This window comes from Pleurodeles waltl, chromosome 1_2, assembly GCF_031143425.1.
Source record: "Pleurodeles waltl isolate 20211129_DDA chromosome 1_2, aPleWal1.hap1.20221129, whole genome shotgun sequence".
NCBI lineage: Eukaryota > Metazoa > Chordata > Amphibia > Caudata > Salamandridae > Pleurodeles > Pleurodeles waltl.
In genome coordinates this window covers 278,075,411-278,093,964 of record NC_090437.1, presented here as the reverse complement: position 1 = coordinate 278,093,964, position 18,554 = coordinate 278,075,411, and positions in this window count along the sequence as shown.

Here is an 18,554-nt window from a genome sequence, read left to right as displayed (position 1 = left end):
TTAGGCAGCCAGGAGAGACATCCGCGATTTGCAGAGACTCCTGACTGCCAGAGCTGAACATTGCTGGTCTGAAGAGGTCACAGTTCCTGTGGGCGTGACCTCCTCGGCTCAGCAAAGGTGCCTCGAGGCCCTCCCCTGGGTGACGAGGGAAGCGTCACCCATTGACTTCAACGTGGGCGCTTCAGGTTTAAGCCCTGAAGTGCCCAGGGCGAGTGTCAATCAGTGACACCTCGTCACAGAGTGGGGTGGAATCAGCAGTCTCACTGACCCCACCCCACTCTGTGACGAAGTTGGGACTGCTGCCTTCCCTCATTGGCTGACCTAAGGTCAGCCAGCAAGGGAAGGCAGCAGTCCCAACCCTCCTTGGACCTCCGAGGCTGAAAGTAAGTGTGTGTGATCTTTGTAAATGAATGTTTGGTGCGTGCATGTATGTTTGAATGTTGATGAGTGTTGTGAAAGGATGTGCGTTTGTGTGTGCATGTGTGTGAAAGAAGGAGTGTGAGTGTGCTTCCCGCCCGCCCCCCTCCCTCGTAAAACTGAAGGTTGCCACTGTTCATTGCACTACTGAGATGCTAGATCTCCCCCCACATAGGAGGCAGAACACCGAGTAGCCAATAGCATCGGCTGAGAGAGACGTACTCCTCTGAGCAAACACCTTTTCAAACTTGATGTTAAAGAATTGGTAACAACAGTTATTTGGGAAGCCGTGCTGGCACGCCAGATTAAAAGAAGCTCACTCTGTAGCAGGTGCTCAGCCAAAAGGTACTTGATCATCCACGCATTTGTGGATAAGTGTACCTTTCTGCCTTCTTATGTGATTAGTTATATATAATAAACTTCTTAATTTCTGAGCTAATTCCTCGACACACACTTTTCCGACAATGCCAGTGGCAAGAAGGCTGACTTCCAACATTTCGACCACTTTGGCACTTAAGACAGGCACTCTGTTATTTCCGAAAGTGGTATGGGTTCCTATCACATACTACAGTGAGGTTGACCCACAGCAAAGCACACGCTTGTTGCTCGTTATCTTCGATCATTTCTGGCGATAGGCAAGCAGGATGTAATTGTATATCCAGAGGATGCCCCTGCTGCAAGCATTTCCCCCACATTTTCTCTGTCTGTGCACTGGGTGACCTTGTGGCCTACATGCTTTCATTTCCTTTCTCGGGTCACACAATTTTGGCAAAGATAACTAATGACAATGTTGTTTGCTGCAACCTGATTTAAAAATGCCAGATGGAAGCTTTGATTTCTTTGGAAGCAGCAGCTGTGCTTTGCTCCATGCAGCTGTATCACTCCTACCACCATGAGCAACTATTAGCGGGTGTCACGCCTTCGGCACCTGGCTTCATTACCATCAGCTCTGCCCTGCGTTATTTATCGCACAATTATGCGCACACAGAATGATAGAAGATTGCTCCAACAATGAAAGCTGCCATGATTTAAGCAAATTTAAATAATAATAAGATGGAGGAGAAAGTGCAAAGGGAACTGGCGCAAAGGCACGATTTAGACATGGATCAATTCAAATCATTCCTTATGGGAATGCTAAATGGTGACTACTGTGCTTAATGCAGTAAAAACATGCTTGTGGCTAGTGAAAAATATGAGTGATTTCAGGCTTGCTTCGCCTAATGCAAAAAAAACCACTAAATCCAGGCTGCTGGAACACCTCTGCCGGCAGATTAAAATGCCCGACGAGTAAATACCAACTGAGATAAGAGTGCCATTCTGAGCCTAGAGGGAATATTGTTGGAGGTTGCATACCAAGCTACGTGATTAAGACACATGTTTATCTAATGATTCTCGAAGGAAATATTACATATATATGAACTTTCCGTCTCCCGGGTATCAGAGCTGTTTGTATGATCTGCTGTTAAATATGTACAGAAGTAGAGGAGTCGTTTTAACTACTGTTGACTGTACTATAGCTGTCTAACAACTAGGCCAGACCTTGGAAGAACGACGTGTACCCAGTGAGGCCCGCTTAACAAAAGTACCTAAATCCTGGTTGTGTCAGTCAAGTTGCATTTGCCGGTATGGTTCCCTCAATAGAGGAGATGCATTGATTTTCTCCACACAGTTGAGAAGATGCAATTATTTTCCCCAAGCAGCAGTTGCGATGCGGCAGTACCTTGGTGTGGTGATTACAAAGGCAATGCATTGGAGTCAATCCCCACAGCAGAGGAGGTGCATTGATTTCCCCTCCACAGCAGCAGCAGTGCAGTGGCTCTGAGGTGCGGTCGTTCTGAAGGTTATGCATTCATTCTGTCCTTGCAGCAGTGCGGATGTGTCGGAGTTGATCCTTGCAGTAGAGGCGATGCACCGGTTCCGATCCACTCAATGGGGGCGATGTGTCAGTTCTCCTTACAACGTCGCCAATGTGTTGGTTCTGGCTGGAGCATCACTTTTTATCCACTACCAAGGGCCCTGGACTGGATTGACACTACTTGTCTGGGCACGACTCACAGTTGGCAGAGTCCAGGTGCTGTAGTAAGTGAGTTGGAAGTATTTTGTGTCCTTGAGACTTCAGAAAACAGGAGACCAGTCAGGTGACACTTGGAGTCTCTCTGGGTGTTGGATTCAAGTGATATTGGTCCAGTCCTTCTCACCCACCCATGGAGGGCAGCAGGTAGCAGGTCAGCACAACAAAGCAGTTCTTCCAGAGCAGTAGCACAGCAGAGTGGCAGTTCTTGTAGCAGCACATCAGTCCTTCTTCCTGGCAAAGTAGCCAAGGGTCCAGAAGTGTAGTGGGTTTGTAAGGTCAGAAGTCCAGTTTTTATACCCAGTGGTGCTTTTGAAGTGAGGGAGACTTCAAAAGAGGGTTATGATGTGCACAGAGGTCCACAAACTCATGGGGCCTAGCTCCAGACTCACTACAGGGGGTTAAGGAGTCCTTTGTCTAGAGAAAGTACACAGCCTATTCAGGTGTAAGTGTGAAGCTGTGGCCAGCTCCTCCCTCCCATGCTGCCCAAGATGGCCCATCAGGATGTGGAAGGCCTATCAGTCACACCTAGGCTCCCTTTGTGTGTGGCTGCCTAGAGGGGCTGCACAAAGCCCAGCTGTCACCCCACCCCAGACGTCTATTGGAGAAAGGCTCTGGCAGACAAGGCTAAGAGCATAAAAATTTCAACATTCTAAATACATTAGGGTGTGAGTTAAAGTTACTTTAGATAACTCTAACTATAACAGGTGAATTTCTTTGGTTTTGTACGAGCATAACTTGGACAAGTTTGTAGTAGAGCTTCTGGCATCCTACCATCAGCAGCTTCAAGGAAACAAGATCCCACAGCTTACAAAACCTCTCATCAAGAAGGTATACAAAGACACTTAAATGGATCTTAAATTCTGCCCTTCGCCGTCTTCAGAAAGAACTTAGGAATGAGGCATAGAGAGCGCTGGTATCTACCTCCAGACAGTCCAATAGAGGCCACCTATGAACACATCAAAGAGACAAGGCAGCTGCGCTAGCAGCAAAACTCTTGTACGCATCAAAGACAAATTGACATGCGCAGTTCTGGAGGCTTATAAACAGCCTAAGCTCTGCAACACCCTCCCCCCATGATTAATATCTCTGAACCCTACTGGTATCAGCACTCCTCATACCATTTTGGCCTTTTAACCAAGCTCCCTGTAGGCTAGGCAAAAGCATCAATTTTCTTTAAAGAGCTTGAAACCTGGGCTTCTGAGAACAACCTGATCCCGTTTAATCAAACTGGATTCTCAAAAGGGGTGGGCACGACTTCCAATCTTATGGCCATTGCACTATTATTTGACCAATGCCAACGTGCCAAGAAGTATTTCTTTCATAGACTATAAAGCTGCATTTGGTCGAGTAGAAAAAGGGAAACTCTGGTTTGAACGCACAAGTTGGGGCATTCCCTTCCAGTTGTTGAAAGCAATAGTCCTTCTCCACACAGATACCTGGGTGAGGGTCAAACTGGGTAGTGGGACGCACCTATCCAGGAAAATTCCCACTCTTCAGAGTCTGCGTCAGGGATGTGTACTTGCACCTCCTCTCTTTCTTTTGTTTTTGGCTGATCTACTGGCAGAACTGTAAAAGGTGAACTCATATTCACCAAGGCTGGTGAAAACTGCCATGGCAAGCTTGATGTACGCCGATGATCTCATCCTGTTCAGTCACACTAGAATAGGCCTGCAGAGGCTACTTAAAGCAACAGCTGAATTCTCTGAAAGAAAATGCTCTCCTCATTAATTTGAATATATCAAAAATCATGCCCTTAAGGATGACTGGGCGGCTGGATATCAGTGTTACTTGCGTAACAATAAGGTTGAAGCAGTGCGCAACTATAAATATCTAGAGGTTTTTCTTGACAGCAATGGCTCCTTCAAACCCCACCTGGAGTCCCTCAGTCGGAAATCCATCTCGCTTGCATTCGCGTTCAACAGCGTTAAAAAAGCAACTGGCTCTTCAACCTCTCTGCCGCTATTAAAGGTTATCCAAGCCAAATTAACACCAACAACCACATGTGGCAGCGAAGTTCTAAGAGGCCACGGCGACGACCACTTGGACAAAATGATCACTAAGCTTTTCATGAGGTTGTTCAGCTTACCAAATTATGTCTCACCGGCCCAAGTTCGCCTAGAATTTGACCTGGTTAGGCAGTCTCTAGCAAGGAAAGTGGCATTTATCAACCTAAGCCATAAAATTAAGGTAGCAAAAGAAGTCTCACTAAGCTCTCTTATTTGGGTGGAAATGACTTCGGATCCAACTTCTGCCTTCTGTCTCTTCCCGAGTCCTCGTTGACAACATTGGACCTGGTAGATCAACTACTCCAACTCACATCAGCTTGTCAAACGTGCAATGAAAGTAAGTGCAAGTCTCTCTCACATCTTCAGGACAAAGAGGCTTTATCGAAACAAAGCGATGCCTGGCTGGTTCTGTCATCATACGGCTCTCTAATCCCACAGCTATATCAGGGAACAGCAGTTAATCTGTGGATTAAAGCAGCCTTTATGAAAGACCGAATGGTCTGCCTTCCAACACATGCACACCTTCCTAGGTGGACAAGAGTCAACATAACGGACACCTGTCGACTATGGGGGCTGGCTCCGAAACGTTGATCCATCAGATATGCCTTTGCAAAAGCATTACAACAGATCGTAACAGGCCCCTACAACCAGTTTGGCTTTAAAGGGGGATGCGTAGGTGCAGACCGGCAATATTGGCAGGCTTTAAAGGGGACGACATACAGCTCAGATGCAGACTGGCTAAATTCTTGGATAAATTAGGGTGCCTTCTTCAAGAGACTGAACAAGCGAGACAAACACGCATAATCAACCTGCAAGCAACGTCATAGCACTCCGTAATTCAGCTGAAACATTTGAACTCAAATCGATTTTATTCCTGAATTCTATGATTCTTTGGCCTTTTGTTTTGTTTTTTTTCTTTTCATTTTTTTTCTCTTTTCGTTTCCTTCCTTTTCTTTTTCTCTTCTTTCTTCGTGTAATGGTTTTTACTGACCGAACACATGATAAATACAATACAAATACAAATACAAAAAATACAGTCTAGATTTCTCCCATTCAGAAGTTCATTATAATATACCACACCCATATGCACATAGTACTACAATAAAACCACGTAATCTGCAAAAATGCTTCTAAACTGACCAGCCACCTCAATCTGAGCTGAAGACAATGATGCATCTTAAAACAAACAGCAAAATGTCAGTTTCATTCCATCCTGCTTATCATCTCCTAGCAGTTTTGCAAGGATATCTCAGGCCCTTTGGCTTGTGGACCTACGTCTCCCTTCCACTGAATGTTTCTGACAACTACTTAACAATATATTACTTTGGAATATTTGTTTTTGAAGAATATACATGTAACTGTCTGACAAAACCGCACTATGCTCAAGGCATGCTTTCCTCCCAGTCTCAAAAACGACTAGTTTTTCTGCCAGTCAAGAAACCTAATTTGGATCCCATAACTTACCAAATTTACACCCATTTGTTTTGATTGCTGTTGTCATAATTATTAAAAATTTGAATGAGATCAACTACAATCCCACCTTCATGCATTCAATTATATTTCCCCTTTCTAGTCAGGTTTCAGACTTGGTCAAGGAATTGAGAAAGCTCTCCTGAATTTCTGGCACTCATAGCAACTGAAAAAACATATGGGACAATATTTGACTTGCTTCCTCTCAATATGGTTGTCAATTAGATCTTCCCGAAGAAACTATTCACTGTCACTAACGCCATCCATTTCACTTCCTTTATCTTAAGTTATTTTTCCCCACAAATACAAAATGGATAAGTTAGAGCCTTTCTCACCTCATGCTAAAGCCTTGTCTGGGGACATTCTGTATTCCTCCTTTATCTCTCCTGACCTTCTTAACTAGCCTCACTTCCACACAAACTAGAACTATTCAATGAGGCATTGAGATATATGCCAACATCACCCCGGTCAGATTACTGAAAAGCTATTCTCCTTCGTCATCCTCCGTGTTACACACTCACCTGGTTCCAACCATGGAGACGATGCTGAATCTCCAATCCCAGCTGCGGCAGCAATGTGAAACAGGGGATAACTGTTTGATTTCACCAACTGCCCCGAGGGTAATGGAAATAGGCTAAACAAGAAAAGATTAACTTGTGTCACTTGTTCTGCTCTGCTGCCTTGCGACGTGGCCTAGCAGGGTCTAAACCCCTTGGACCTCATTAATGTTGATGCAGGTGCGGAGCACTAGAAACATCAAGAAGCATTGTTTACCAACCTTTCCGGGCTCATAATGTTTTAGCAGTTGTATAGCAAAAAATTTACACTTACAGGTCTCATCATAAAAATTGCATAAAAGAGCAGGAACAATTTCAAAAAGAAAGTGGAGTTTCTTTTGCACTCTCAAGACCATCACAACATACAATGTTCAGATAAAAACTCGAATGCAAGTACGTGTGCCTGAAAGTTCTCTAAAGTACTAAATATAATTTGTCAAGGAATACAGCAGAAAAAACCTTCAGTTACCATAACATTCAGAGCGCTCCAAAGATACGAGGATGAACTCACATACTCTCAAAACTCAGTCTTGGATTAATAAACTAAACTGTGGATTAGTGTCAACTAACCTGAAGACCTAGTACTTAGCCTTATCTTAGTTCTTTCATGGCAATTCGAAGGAAGACAGAAGGCTGTGGTGCAACAAGTCCATGAGGAGGTGGAACCGTAGCCAACAATAAAGACACAAGAACCATTGCAGGAGTCAAAATCATGGGATCAACAGGAAGGCTTGGAAGATTAGATCGCTGGAGATTCTGGGTGACTTGGGAGGCGAGTGCGGGAAGATGCTTGCGCAGTACTGGAACAAGGACAATCACTGATTCAGGTTCAGGTGGGGTATTTATGCTGGAAAGAGAGACTGTTCCAGAAAGACCGGTTTCATGTGGAACCATGGAAGTTTCGAGGGACACTGGTGACAAGCACATGCTACACAAACAGACATGACGCCTTGCAGGTGGCAGGTGCAAGCTACAGTTGGAAACAGATAACAAAAATTAATGGAAATAAAGAGAATCATGGCACATGTCAACAGGTCAGGGCAGATACAACTAATTGCCCAGGAAACATGTGACCCTTCTGCATTTGGAATACAAACTAAACTAGCAGCAGTACAGGATATTTAATGGTTAAAGAGCTCAGGGTGCGGGGACATGGACTGCATGAGACAGAAAGGTGCCCAAAGGAACCCTGTGTGTAAAACCCACCGCACAGAGGGCACAAGAGGGGGTCATGGCACTGCAGGATTCCCTTGCAAATAAGCAATACTAAGGCCAAGGTCATTAAGTTTGATAGCAGTCATAAATCACAGACATGGGAAATTTCCCCCATCTGCTCTTTACCTTAGATCTACCAGCTTCAGTGAAGGTAAAAAATATTGAAATAAATCTGAATGTCTAGAACGCATTGGCACCACAAGTTAGTGGTGCCAATGTGTAATAGACATCCAGATTAGTTAGTGGATTCATTAACAGCTGCTTCTTCCAGATGAGAAAACTGAAACACCACATACCCTTCCTTTTCATTTCACACTGGGCCTTCTTTCTGGGAATCACAATATGCTCAAGATACAACTACTACAACACACTCTAATCTCATTAGTATACTGCAGTGGGCTCCCAAAGGCCCTTCCTCAAGCCTCTAAAGACATGAATATGTCTGTGGTAGCTTTGCTTTGCCCTTGCACCCAGTCAACAGCTATGTTTGGTTTCATTTTGCTTGCTTGGCCTAGAACTGCTAGCATGATCACATGTTAATCCTTCCCTCAATATATTGCTAACTAACTCTATAAAATTCTGCTCAACCCCTTAGAAGCATCGACCAACTGCTCCTGGTCATTCTACAGACTAGACTTGAACCCCAATGAGGCAGGCAGATCTCAGGTGGCTAAGATTTGAAATTCCCTTTCTCCTGCTCAATGGCACTCCGCTCCACATTTGTTAAAAAAGCAGAGAAAATATGGAAGCTAAATTAGTTCTCAAAAACAACGACTTAAAAGATGACCCTTTATATACATTCCTGATAAATCACTCTTGGGTGGGCCCTTTAAACATCTTTGTCTGATCCATGTAATCGTCAATATTGGCTTCTGGCTCGATCCCACAAACAGTTTGTAGGAGATGTGGAACTCTGTCAACCCTTGCAAATCATTTCTGGATAAAGCTCCCAAGTAAATATTCATGTATGATTTATCTTGCATAGGAGGGAAGCCCCTCAATATTTTATTCGGTGGAAAAGCTTCCCTTCGAGTTTTCTTAAAAAGTACAACACCTTCTTAACATCTTATAAGGAAATTACCTCTTTCTATGCAGAAGTAGACTTGGAGGGTATAAGATTGTTCTGGGCTTTTTTGATTTATATTTAAAAAAGGCACAGTGGACCTAGCTGTAGATGTAATCCTTAGGTGACATTAAATAAGCCAGCTAAAAATGAATAATCACTAATAGTTATTAAGTCCATTAAATCCTTTTAGCTTCTTCCGTCGTACTTCAGCCCACCAAAACACCACCTGCAGATTCAAACAGTTATTCAACTTCGGCAATGACCATAAATATCCACCACTACTTAGTACAATAATGGTAGTCATCACTAACACATTAAAGCTAACACCTTCACACACAAGACCGATGCTCGACCTGAAGCAAAATCATCACACACGTTTATTCAACGAAAAGCCAAAATACATTATTAGGCACATGTTTTTGTTTCTAAACCGTGCCTTGCTTTATACAATTTGATATACTGATTTGTGAGTTTTGCATTGATGTGCCTAAAACCTGCACTGTTCCCTAATGGGAAACACCCGGAACAACGAGTCATAAACCACAAAGGTGGCAAACGAAAACGAAACAACGCTTTAATTTTCCACAACTTCCTTGTTTTAGGGCCTTAACCACGCATGTGTGAACCACGTACATGCGTGGTTAAGGCACAGAAGAAGGGAGTCGACGCGGTCAAGGAGGAGGTAAGTTGGGCTGGGACTGGGGCTGTTTTTTGGGGGGTGGGGTGAGAGGCTCGGGGTGATTAGGGTTTAGGGGCGGGGGAGGGGGGTCAGGGTTTAGGTTTTAGGGGTGTGTTGGGGGTTTGGGGTGCTTTAGGTTTTAGGGGCGGGGTCGGGACTCGGGGTAGTTTTAGTTTTTGGGGGTGGGGTGGGGGGCTCAGTGATTAGGGTTTAGGGGCGGGGAGGGGGGTCAGGGTTTTAGGGGTGGGTTGGGGGTTGTGGTGCTTAAGGTTTTAGGGGAGGGGGTGGGGACTTGGTGTATTTTTAGTTTTCGGGGGTGGGGGCTCAGGGTGATTAGGGTTTAGGGGTGGGGAGAAGGGGGTCAGGGTTTAGGTTGTAGGGGGGTTGGTGGGGATGTTGGGGTGCTTTAGGTTTTAGCGGAGGGGGTTGGGGTTGTGGTAATTTTGGGGGTGGGAGGTTGGGGTGGTTGTGGGGGTCGCGGTAATTTTTAGGGGTGGAGGGCCAGGGGGGATGCCTGCTGGAACCGTGCATGCTGATCAGTAATGCCTTTACCAGGAATGCCTTTACAATGAAAAATCTTTGTTAAGGCATTCGTGGTAAAGGCATTAGTGATAACAACAAGGTCGTTGTTCCGATCTCGTTGTTGAGGCATGGATGGTTGAAGCACTCGATGTTTCAACATATAACCTTCCCTAATGCCTGCCTTGTCCTAGTTCTCCCGAACAGACAATTCAACTATCAAAAAGACTTACTTGAGATAAAACTTAGCTGCAAACCGGGGAATTGTTGGCTATCACTGTGATCAACCATCCTACAAGTACAGGACAAAGAGTCCTTAACATAGCTGCCCAACACAACTCTAATAAACACTAGTTACCTACAATGAGAAAGCCAACATTATTTTCCCACCAACATTACCCACTGCAAAATACAATTACATTTACACCTATATTTTGTCTTTACCAGAAAGAACATACTTGACAGCACTCTTAGTCCCTCGTGCATACTGTACATGACTAGGGCTATTTAACTGACAAAGTGCTCACAAAACAACAAGACTTATTCTTCTAAATGTAAGTTTCAATACCTTTCAGTGTCAGAAGATTACAGCACCTTGCCCCAGTCATTGAATGATGTCATTAGTGATGGCATCATTGATGTCATTTGAGATGTTATCAGTGATGTTATCAATTATGTTATTGGACATGCCACAAGTGACGTAATGTGTGAGATCATGAGCAGTGCATGGTGAGGAAGCAACTTATAGTTAGCTCAGTAAAATATGACTGTGGAATTGCAGTGTTTTTTTAAATTGTTATTGTTTTTTGTAAATGACATTTTCACATACCTATAAACTCACTTTAACCATTCTATTTTTCAGTGAAGTTATAAGTTTTGTTTTTTTACTTAAAGTAAGATATTATTACCAGACCTAACTATAATGTCACTTTAACATTTTCTTTTCAATGACATGCTAGTGATTTTTCAATGTAATGTAACTAATTATAACCACCCCTAACTATAACATCACTTTAACTTTTGTTTTGTTTTCTGTCAATTTCTCAAGTTTTTTTTAATGTACACATTTTTTTTACCAACACACCTCACTTCACATAGAATGTGCTTCGTAAGTAGGCTTGAGAATGTGGAGGCAGTGAGCGTACAGCAAAAAGCTGCACAGAGAGAGCAGCCTATGTGTAGTACTGGCTTGTGCACCTAATTTGGTTTGGTTGTCTGGAGAGAGTGGTCTGTTCATGAAGAGCAGTGTAGAGAATGTAGGCTCTGTGTTGCAGGGATAGTCCCACTTAGGGAGAACTTTGGTGCCTGGAAAGTGGGTTCTATGCATAGTCAGCACTTTGAGCACAAACTATGTGTAGTATGGGCTTATCCACCAAACAGGGCATCAAGTTCTGGTGGGAGTAGGCTCTACACAAACCCTTGGTACCGAGCTCAGACTGTAAGAAGAAGGAGTTTGCCCAACTAAGGGGACTTTGGTGCTGTGAGAAAGTGAGCTCCAAGTCCAGTCTGCGCCCTGAGCCCAGACTAAGCATAGTAGGGGCTTGCCCATCTAGATGGACTTGGAGAGAGTGGGCTCTACAACGAGTCTGCACATCAAGCGCAGACTGTGCATAGTATGGGCTTGCCCACCTAGTGAGGCCTGTGTCTCTGAAGGGAGTGGGCACCGAGAATCAGTTGTGAATAGTAGAGACTTGCCCACCTAAATGAACTTGGATCTCTAGAGGTAGTGGGTCTATGCACAGACTGTGTATGAAGCATTAACTGTACCTAGTGGGGGATTACCTAACTAATGGAGCCTGGATCTCTGGAGGAAGTGGGATCTACGCACCATCTGCATACTGAGCACTGGCTATGTGCAATATGGACTCCACCTAATGTGGCTTGCGTGTCTGGTGGGAGAGGGCTTTATGCACAGTCTGCACACTGACCATTGACTGTACATAATAGAGGCTTGCCCACCTAATGGGGCTTAGGTCTCTGGAGAAAGTGGTCTCTGCATACAGTTTGAGCCCTCAGTGTTGCCTTGCATAGAAGCGGCTTGCCCGACTAATAGCGCTTGCTTAGCAGGAAGAAGCAGGCTGTATGTAAAGTCTGTGTACTGAGTGCAGACTTAGTATAGTAGTGCCTTGCACACCCAATGAGGCTTAGCTCTATGGAAAGAGTGGGCTCAACACACAGTCTGTGCATTCAGTGATTGCTATGCAGAGTACGGGCTTGCCCACCTAATAGCATTTGTGTTTCTGGAGGTAGTGGGGTGTATGCACAGTCTGCACACTGAGCACAGACTGTGCATAGTACAGGATTGCCCATCAAATGTTAAATGATTCTCTGGAGGGAGTAGGCTATCCGTAAAGCCTGGAAACTCAGCAACGACTGCATAGGAAGGGCTTGGCCACCAAACAGTGCTTGAACGTCTGGAGGGAGCAGACTCTATACACAGTTTGCGCACTAATAGCAGACTGTGAGTAGTAGGGTCTTTCCCTCATAATAGTGTTTCATAGTGTATTGAAAATGCACTCTCTTTAATATTTTTGTAGGGTCTCTCCCAGGCCTTTTGAACTGCAGCGCCCCAAAAAAATTTTTTTAATTTGACAAAATTGGGTCCCTTTGGGACCTCCCAAACAAGGCCCGATGGTCACAGGACCCATACCCTCCCCCTTCTATGTGTTTTTATTTTAATTTTCAGAACAAAGGGACCAAGTCCTTATGTCCTGTAATGGCTACTGCAACATTTCCAAAATTGCTGAGGCCATCCAAACAGAGAGTGAACTCCTGTAGGACCGCTTCCCTCCCAAAAGAACAATAGGCCAATGGGAAACAAACCCTCTTGGACAATCAGAATGCTTTAAGTTTTTAATTTGCAGCTCCACAGGACTCCCACTTGAGTCCCCTTGGAACAACTGTCTATATATCTATAGATGTTGAGCCTTCATTTCTGAAACACTATTGAGCAAATTTACTTCACATCACAAAAGCTTTCTTGGTGAAGATCCAGCTTCCTGTCAAATTAGTTGTAATTCTGTATAAACATTTTGGTGGTAGTGCTGTCTAAAATTCCCAATGGATATTGAATGGGGAAAAAGCATTTTGGGACCTTCCTTTTTCTCGTTCCACTCTTGACAGATGACTGCAAAACGTCCCAGGAAGGAGTTAATAGGGATGAACTTTTTTGGAATGTTCCCTGAAGATTAATCAAGCAGTGCCAAAGTTATTAGTGAAAACAAAAACTCTCTTTCTATGGAAATTCAGACTTAGCTATCACTACCCAGTGGTGACTTCTACTGTTTAATCTATATATACAAATTGGGTGATGCTACAGTGCGCAGGTATGCAAAGATGCAACTAGTGTGTCAAAGATAAAACACTAGAGAATATAAAAATGCTCTGACTGTCTACAATTTGACTCACATGAGACTAAGAAGGGCATCTGAATCATGGGTCTCTTAGTGACAAAAACTGCCCAAAATGGTAACCACTTCAAAGTTTGGACTCCAAAAAATAATTTGCAAGTAGCCTTCATCAGATCAACATCTCTGACATTTTTCGAAGCAACTCTGTAATTAAAAAAGGAAAACGGGCACACCAATGTATGAGCCTAAAACAGTCAAGGTTTACTGAATAAAAATACACTTGCATTAATCGGTGAAATAAAAGAAGCCGAGAAAAAAGTGTTCACAAAGGAAGTTAAAGCTGGTGAAGAAGAGAATTCAATCAACTACTTTTAGAGACCAAAAAAACAAAAATCAGGTTGCATGTTTATGGGCTATAAAGATATGTAAATGCGCACAAAAAAAGACAGAAAGAGAAAAAAAATCAACATTATTGAATAACAAGAAAAAGACCATAAGATTCTCGAAAACTAATTAGCAAAGAAGCATTGTGATTTGGAACGAGGAAACCCGTTACAATAAGAACGAAATATAAATTTAAGTCTCATTTCCCAACAAACTGGAAAACGGTACAGACGTTTGAGGAGAAGGCAGTCGCCTTCAGAAACAGAGCAAGAACTATTAAAAAGATTGCGAATATCACCCCTTGAGTGAGAAAACCAATGTAGTGGCACACATGAAAAATATAGTCAAGCAGGTGTAGGACAGAATAATTATCCATACCATTATTGTTATTAATTATCGAGTGCACACACACCGAGGCATCTTTGCACTAACAACAAAAAATAGTAGCCGATAACAAAGCGGCAGAGAATAAAAGATTACAGGAGCAGATTTAAAGCTGAGCATGGAAGAGGTCCTCCCCAGCACGCTTAAAGCCAACATGTTTGAGGGGAAAAGCGTTCAAATAAATAAAGACATGTTGTACTTATGAGAAGGAAGCTTAAACCACATCCTGCAATTTCACGTCTGGAAAGCCCAGAAAAAGCGACTCATTTAAACGAAATGAAATGACTGTGCCGTGGAAATAAAATAAAAAGACAATTCCTCACTTTCCAGGAAGAAAGAAGGAATCTTGAAAGTTATCTGTTCTACAAGTACAGATAGGTGTTGAATGAGCAAATCTCCCAAAGATAAATTACCAATGTAGTTCTAAAGCAAGAACTGAAGTATGGGCTATGTGTTTTCAGCTAATTTACAAAACACACCAGGACACGAGTGTCATTTACTACTACTTAGACAAATACCCATCACAAAAGGGAATGACCAAGTAATGTAGACAATAGTAGCAAGTAATTACATATAATCCCTTAAAAGTAATCTGAACCTGCGTGGCAACTAGGTTGGACAGGCACACACAAAGTTAATAGAAAAGTAAGCCTTAATGACTCACCAACTGTAATCAGTCCATTGTTGAAGCCAGAACCAACCAATTTGCATGATCCATTCAGGCCCAATTTTATTCAGTTTAGTGGGCTACCTATCTTCTTCCAGATAGATCACCTCTTTCATATCTCTTCTGTTCGGATCACTTCTTCTGGGTCCAGTCATGGAATGATCAATTACTCGCCAGCTGATTCATAATTTGCTGTATGGTTATGTTCAACGATGTACTGTGATAAAGAAGTACTCAGAATAGCAGATGGATTCTTTTTTCTGTTGTACAATGTAGATTCAACTTTTTTGTGTGATCTGTCTTACATTTATATTAGACCAAGACTACCAAATGCTTTAAACAGCATTTTTTGAATGACCATTGTTATGATGTTGCAGGGTAATTGTGTGCACTCTTTATTGGAATGTTTTGGTATGCAACGTACATTTGAAGAAACCCATCTATCTACATTTAAAATTCACTATGATGCGGTAAAAGGCAATGGTTGTGGGTGGTTCCACCTTTATCTCACACTCTCACCAAAGAACCTTGATATTTATTACTCTGTTAAAAGAAAACAAATGTTTTTGTAAAATAGTGTCAAGTAAAGTCATTATTCATGAATGCCTGCTATTGATGTTTGCAAATTATTGCGATAGGGAATGAACTGAAAGATCAGCCTGTACATGTTGCATGTATTTTTTTGGTGAATAGCAAAGTCTCATATCGGCAAAACAACTCAAATTTTTTTGTTCTATACAACAGTTTCAGAGGGTATCCCTGTTTGCTAGTATGAATTAAAATGCCTGGTTCATGAAAATAGTCTTTCTTCAAAAACTATTTATTAAAATGAGTTTGAACAATTGACCCAGAGGCAAAGTATCATGGAAGATACATAGATAATGGCTTGGGTAGGTGAGAATGGAATTGCCTTCAGTGGGTTTTCTGTAGCAGAATTTCTTCAACCTGTCATCGGCAGATCTTCTAGTGTGAACCAAAAAGCAGATGAATTGTCTGTCATGATCATGGCAAATTGAAGTTCAAGGCAACAATTATTCAACCAATCCAAAAAGAGTTCTAACTCATTTTAATTTCCTGCCCAAATAAAGCAAACACCATTAATATTGCAATTCTAGCATGTGATATGATGATTAAATGGATTTGTTTGGGGATAGAACCATTGATGGTTCAAATGTTTCATGTAAAGATTTGCAAAATTAAGCTCAAAGCAGGCCCCCAAAGCAAATAAATGAGTAGAACCTGGACAGTCTGCAGGAGAAACTCCATAAGGACTACTTAGGTCTGTGCGGAGAAATGAGAGAATACATGATGCTCATTGTTACCAATTTCTAAATCTCTAAAATGAATGAAAATCAGTACCGTAACAGATATTTGATATTATACATCATATAAATGTCTTAATGAGCAATTAATATATTCACATAGGGGGTTCAAGAGTGACCCTACACCCAGAATGTGACAGTCAGACTTCAGGTCTCTTTGGTAAAACATTAGAGTAGGCTCACCAGGAGGCTTGACTGTCTCACCCACAGCCAATATCAATGAATGCCTGGATGGTTACCTGCTACAAGAAGTGCAAAATGTGACCAGGAAGGGATATTTTTTTACAGGCCTAAGGAGATGACAGTCCAATAGACTTGTTTATAAGGATGACAAGGTGAACAAATGGCTGCTAATATACTGCAGAAAAAAAGGGAGCGATAACAGGATGATGGAGGCAATAGTAAGGAGGCCTGCTGAAGTGGGTATAAGGTGAAGGTCAGAGATTTACTGATAAGAGGTTGAGTTGCAGCTTGGAAATGCCAACCCGGACATTGAACTGCAGATTGACCATGCAGCAGGACATCCATCATCAAAAGGTAAATGATTCTGTAGTTTTGTTTTTCACATAATATATAAGGCTCATACAACAGATACTGTTAGAAGAGCTGACAGGTGTTTAAGACGGCATGATTGAAAGCTCTGGAGTTGAGGCTGAAGACAGTGTGAGATTCTGACAGTGGCAGTCATTGTCTCTTAAAGATGTCATCACCAGATGTTCTTCCAATCTTTGATGTCTTTTCAAAACAGTCAAAGCAATAGCTATGTATGCAAAACTGGCTAACATGCTTGCTTAATTGATATATTCAATGCAGGAAGTAGGCGGTGCCAGTGATATGAGGGGTAATAGCCAGTGGCCCCTAAGAAAATATGTAGGCAACTACACTTATCTTGTTTACAAGTTAAGCACTGTTCGTTGCAGGAGGAGGCCTGGGGTGACAGAAATACAAATACTGCAGTTTCTGCTGTGACTTACTGCAACCTTAGAATAGAGGGTGCGTATCTGACTTAGGGCCTGATTTAGAGTTTGGCTGAGGGGTTAGTCTGTCACAAAAGTGGTGGATGTCACATTCACTGTATTATGATTTCCATTGGCTATACTGGAATCATAAGACAGCGGATGGGATATCTGTCATGTTTGTGATAGAGTAACCCCCTCCGCCAAACTCAAAATCAGGCCCTCAGTGATTAATAAAAGAACAGGATGCCCTTATCGAATTTCAGAAGAAAAGATTTGATCAGTCTTCATATGTCAGTTCATAGCACAATGCCCATATCATATCCTTGTGTTACCTAACAAAACCACATATATGTTTGGTTGCAGACAAATTTTTTATTAGATATAAGGCCATGTGTTAGTAGACTGACAATCAGAAAAGATGCAGAATCAGTATCTACAAATATCAAAACTTGCAACTGGAAAAATAAATTAAATAATGTTCAAACTCTTGAGCAATTAATATATCTCAGTGAATCCTCATAATCAAAAATTGGGCAAAAAGGTAATGTTTCAGAAGGACAAGGTAGAGGGAAATGATTAATTAATCCCTTAGTAGAAACACTATCAGTGTGTAAAGAAATATAATCTATCATAGTTGTGGTATTACCACCATCTGTAGATTTTACATTCACACAGTCAGAATGCAATTGAGTGCTACTGACTACAGCACACTGATTTTCAATACACTATCAGCTTCCCATTCATTACCTGTCTGAACCATATAAATCAAGACCGATGATATTGTAGTAATCACACTGTTATGAATCAGGGTTTTATGCTTGACACAACATGTAACTGTATTCTGCGTATTGCCACAACATTTTTAATCTTGGGTAATAGTTTACTGAACACTTTTGGGGAGATTGATGATGCTTGAGGCTCTCTGAATTGGATGTTACTGAATTTTCACTTGAAATCTCACAGTTATACAGTGTGTGCCATTTGACAGACAAAGGGCATCATTACGAGTATGGCGGTCCATGGACCGCTGTAACCGCTGTGGTGGTCGGACCGCTGCAACCTTGGTGGTCCAACCTACACATTATAATGCTGGTGGTTGGACAGCGAGCACACTGCCGCCATCGCCAGGATCAGGGATCCAGACGGGTTCGCACTAGTGCTCATCCAAGGCGGTGCTGAGTTCAGCACTGCTGTGCTGATTACAACTTGTCTTACTGCAGACCTTTCCATGGTGGGAACCCCGCCATAAAAAGGCCAGAGGAAAAATGGGGATAAGGCCACAGGAGGGCATCCCTGCCATGGCAGGCAGTGCACATTCACAGGGTGCTGGGACACTGTCTGTGCGACTGCACTGGCCTCTGGTCCCTAAGAGCCGAAGCCAATGTCGCCACACTGTTTCCACCGGCCAGCCTGGCGGAAGCATCATAATACAATGGTGGGATGGCTGCTGGCTTTGCGTCTGCCTCCCCTCTGTCATATTGGTGG